Here is a 5330-nt window from a genome sequence, read left to right as displayed (position 1 = left end):
ACAGTGTTTTTCTCTCACAACAATTCAGACAGAACAACGTTTTTCAGCCAGTTTTAGCCAAGTTTCAGACCAGCGAACGGGGTCAATATATATATATATATATATATATATATATATATATATATATATATATATATATATATTAATCTAATCAATATTCAACCTATCAATGGTTTAATTTCCTCGAACAAATTATAACCGGAGTACAGGTAGAAACTAGCACATTCCAACTTATTACTATTTACCATGCATTTTGCCAACTAGCAGTACCATGCATCCATGTGCCGTGCAATACATACATCGCATGCTCTGTGCCCATCCATCTCCATCTCTCACTGCCTCCTCTCTCCCCGCGGAAACCAACAAGCTACAATATGCAAACCTTTTTCGTTGCACGGAAAGGGAAATCTACCGATCTACAGGCTGCAGCTGGTTGATGTGCTTCGATCCATCATACATATTTTTTTTTAAAAAAAATCACCACACATCCATGTGAATGCATCAACTAGCTATACATGCTTATTGAGACGCGCATCCTGTACCATGCATAGCTAGCTAGGTGATGCATTCACACCTAGTTAGCTATGCACACACAATGGTACACGATGCTCATCACCCTTCACACGCATGCATTCACACCTAACTAGCTATACATTTTGGATGGCTATCAACCTAGCAAAGGCAGCGCGTTCCCCCTCAGGGCTTGCCCAACGCACCACGAGGGAGATGTGGCCAAGAGGTATCATACATGTATGGCTAGGTAGTAGTCACATTTTTTTCTTTGCAAACGTGGAGTTCACTTTAATTAGTCTAGGCTAATACCCCTGTATGTCTCGGTTGTGCGTGCCCTCACAACCGATGAAAGGGATGACTCAATGTGAGATCAAAAAGTTTACGACACAGTGGTGTCAAGTTTGGCATCAGATCGCTTATCCTAGCCGCCCGTGGAGATGTGGCGGTGGTAGCGGCGCCCTTTGCTGCATCGCTCGTGATGGGTTGGAGCGGCGCTGTTGGGCCGGGCTTTGTGTATCTACCGCGTACTCCCGCTTAGGATATGTGTCTCATGCGGGTTAGTGCGAGCTCGTGTCGTGGTCTAGCCCAGCGGGCTGGCGGCGTGACCCGCGCGGTTTGCAAGTATATCCAGAGGATCCACTAAAAAAAAGTATATCCAGTGGGACCGAAAAGATGAATCAGACAAGAGAGCGTCTTCTACCGCTTCACTCGATCTCTGCTCACGACGGCGAGGCCTCTCCCACGAGTGCCGTGCGTGGCTGAACTCGTAGCCTATCAGAGGAAAGCAAGCCACGGCACATCCAGATCAGCGGGCCAGCTAGCTTTATTTCTCTTGGATGCACGCACAACAAACCGTGCGAGGGCCATGAGAGCGACGACGTGTTTCTTCTCCCGCGGCCCGCCGTCGTCGGGTTCCTCACTCGGCTGGCGCTCGCATGATTCTGGCATGAAGAAAGCTAACAAGCGTACGTTACAGGTTCTTCTGTCGCGGTGCCACCGTCCACCGTCACCCCGTGCGTGATCAGGCTCTCTCTCTCTTCATGCTTGGCACTGCCAATTCTGCTACACATCATTTCGCATCTGCCCAGATGATCCCAAGCTCTCCAGACCCATAAATACGTGCTTTGTCATCAGGATCGATCAGCAGGCAGTAGTATGACAGACTTTTTTTTTTGAGAGAGCAGTAGTATGACAGACTGACAGTGAGGTATCTGTAACAATCCATCGATCGAGAGATGATGCCGAGGCAGGGCGCCGACAAGAAGCCCCTGAGTAGCACAATCCTCCGGTGCGCGGTCGTCGGGGGCGACGAGCGCGGCGGCTTCACGGGCGAGCAGCTCAGGTACCCCTGCAAGCTGAGGCGGCACATCTGCGCCAGGTGCGGGATGCACCGCGGCGAGCACGGCGCGGGTATCAGGGATGAGCACCTGCCGCCGCGCAAGCGGTCAGTGTTCAGGAGGCTGGGAGAGTCGCAGCTGCTGGACCTCGGCGGCGGCAACGACGACGACAAGAGGGAAGGGCTGGCTTGGACTCCCGGCGACGTGATCGCCAAGGGGAAGCGGGGGGCCAGGAGAAGACGCGCGGTGTGGTGTGAGCTTTGAAGTTTGAATAAGCGTGGTATGCTAGGAAGCCAAGAGTCTAATCGGCGATGCCATTGTGTTTGTGCACTGCCACTGTTCTTGTGGGTGGCGTTTTCTTGTTGTGTGGTTTGTAGACCCGATTTCCACCTAGAAAGCTGGCCGAAATTTTTGTTTTTTCTTCTAATAATCAAATTTATTTTGCTAGTTGTGTCAATCATCGGCGTGGAAATTTGTTTAGTCTGTCCATTACCTAAAAAACAGAAAAAAATAGTTCGGTGGTACTCTTTCCTTGAGGCCACGTTTGGATGACAGAAATGTTTTGGATTCTCAGGTGAATCACTGCCAAACACTCAAATAGGTGATAGAAACGTTTTGGATTCTCAGAGAAACGTTTCTCGTTTTTTACTAGGAATGAGAATCACCCAAATAGGTGTTTCGGAGTGATTATAGTTCATTTCAAGGAGAATCTGGATCAATAGCCAAACATTTCACCGTTTTTTACCAAGTAATTTCTATTTCAACAAAGAAACATTTTTGGAGAGAATCTGAATCTGAAACGTTCTTATGGATCGCTACCATATGGGCCCAAATACTTTGACTCCTAACCAAAATGCAAACACATAAAGTTTTTTATATCTTCGGATAAAAAAATCTAACGAGGAGCATGCAGCTTTTTTTTTTCTCGAACGTACCTCAAGCACGGATTTCATTAAGCAGAAGCAGAGCTTTTTGTTACATAGCATCCGCCAAAGGGAAAGCATCCGCACGAGAAACGACCACAACGGCCAAGCATCGGCCGAAAAAGCATCCGCACGAGAAACGACCACAACGGCCAAGCATCCGCCGGAAAAGGACCATTACGGCAAAGCATCCGTAATGAGGGCCATCACACGCTCTGCAGCAATGAGCATGGAGACCGAAGCGACGGGGTAGCCAAGCATCCACCCAAACAGCAACAGCGGCAAAGCATCCGCCAAAGAACCGAACGACAGCGGCATCAACGAACACCGAAGGACAAACCAATGCGAAGATAGAGTTGAAGCACAGATAGGCACAGCAGGGCAAGCAGCAACACCGACGATCGACTCGCGGGGAAGAGAGTTGTGGCAGCAGGAGCATGCAGCTTCATGACTCTCATGTCGGCTCTTCTCTCATCCTCGGTGGCTCCCCACCATGCAAACTCTCCACTTGTGACATCCTCGTTTCACCCTTTTCCCATCTCAGATGGCTCCTTGCCGCCACGGCGCCACCTCCGGCTAACGTGCTAACCTATTTTGTCATGAGGCGACCCACCTTTATCTTACGCCAGCCCCTTCCCCACTGTAATGCACACGTTGTAATATTCAAACTACACAGAGAGAGGAATTTATGAGGACAGAAAAGAGACCTACAATATCTTACTATACCTCCATCTTGCAAAGAGTGTTATTTTAGTTTTGTGCTAAATCAATAATTTCAAATTTAAACAAATAATACTAATATTTATGTAGATTCATCATGAGGCATACTTTTAAATTATATCTATTTTGTATTATAAATGTTATACTTCCTTATATAAACTTAATATAGCTAGACCTAGGAAGACTAGGATGAAACTAAAATGACACCTTTTGTGGCATGGAAAAGATATTATTAATCCACCCTACACTACAGTTATGTCTGGACCACAGAAAAGTATATTATATTACTTTTGAGAAGGAAAAGAAAGATATGCTCACAGTTCACACTATATATGCATTTTAGGTTGTACGGATTCATTGTAACATTTCTTAGAGGGCAAACATTTCAGTGTATTTTTTTACCCTATGACTTTGTTTTTATTTTGAACATGGGTGGGAGCCTTCAAGGTTACAAGAAATTGAGCGACATGCTATTTGCTAAGCATCCTAGCTGGAAATCTGGAATGTTAATTATTCACTACCAAAAAATGTACGAAAATGCTTAATTCCACAAGCACAGGATTTAACTCTGGGCATGCAAATAGAAAAAGGCAAAACAATAATGGACAGAGAGAAAGAAAGAAAGAAATTAAAGAACTCACCTTTTGTTGCTGCCAGAGACAACAAAGTTCGCCGGTGTTATGTTTCGAGGGTTAGGGTTCAGGGTTTTCCTCGTGGGAAGGAGGGTGTCCATGGCTTCTAGGCTTAGAAGGGGTCATTAGGGAGAACGCAGGACCGACATCGGTGGTAGAAGAGATGCAGGGCAGGGCAACGGGGCCTTCGCCTCCTGGGATGGTGGGGGACGGCGATTGAACGGTGCAAGTGGCAGGGGAATCAGCCAGAGAAGGAGGATTCAACTTGGGTTTAGCGACGGCGGTGGCTCCGCCTTAGCCGATGAAAGGTCCTAATGGCTAGAGGGGGTGAATAGCCTATTAAAAATTTCTACAACGACACTTAGCAAACCGGTTAGACAATTATGAGGCAAAGCAAGTGTTGCGCTAGCCTACTAAAAATACAAGCCACCTACCACAATTCTAGTTTCTAACCACACAATGGCTATGTCACTATACTAAGTTAGCGTGCTCTCAAAGGCTAACTAAAGAGCCACACTCACCAAACTAACAAGCTCTCACGACTAGCTACACTAAAGAGCTTGATAACTAGTTTGCGGTAATATAAAGAGAGTGAGCAAGATGGTTATACCGCCGAGTCGAGGAGTGGACCAATCAATCACAAGAATGAATACCAATAAAGACCAATCACCTCGGAATCAAATGATGACACAATAATTTTTTACCGAGGATCACTTGTTTGCCGGTAAGCTAGTCCTTGTTGTGTCGATTCACTAACTTGGAGGTTCACACGCTAATTGGCATCACACGCCAAACCCTCAATAGGGTGCCGCATAACCAACACAAGATGAGGATCACATAAGCCGCGAGCAATTCACTAGAGTACCTTTTGGCTCTCTGCCGGAGAAATGTCAAGAACCCCTCACAATCACCACGATCGGAGCCGGAGACAATCACCAACCTCCGCTCGACGATCCTCGCTGCTCCAAGCTGTCTAGATGACGGTAACCACCAAGAGTAACAAGCGAATCTAGCAGCGAAACACGAACACCAAGTGCCTCTAGATGCAAACATTCAAGCAATGCACTTGGATTCTCTCCCAATCTCACAAAGATGATGAATCTATGATGGGGATGAGTGGGAGGGATTTGACTAAGCTCACAAGGTTGCTATGTCAATGCATATGGCCAAGCGAGTGAGCTAGAGCCGGCCATGGGGCTTAAATA

The sequence above is a fragment of the Miscanthus floridulus genome, chromosome 8 (genome assembly GCF_019320115.1).
Source record: "Miscanthus floridulus cultivar M001 chromosome 8, ASM1932011v1, whole genome shotgun sequence".
NCBI classification, from domain to species: domain Eukaryota; kingdom Viridiplantae; phylum Streptophyta; class Magnoliopsida; order Poales; family Poaceae; genus Miscanthus; species Miscanthus floridulus.
The sequence above is the reverse complement of the archived record's forward strand: the minus strand, read 5'-3'. Positions refer to the sequence as shown.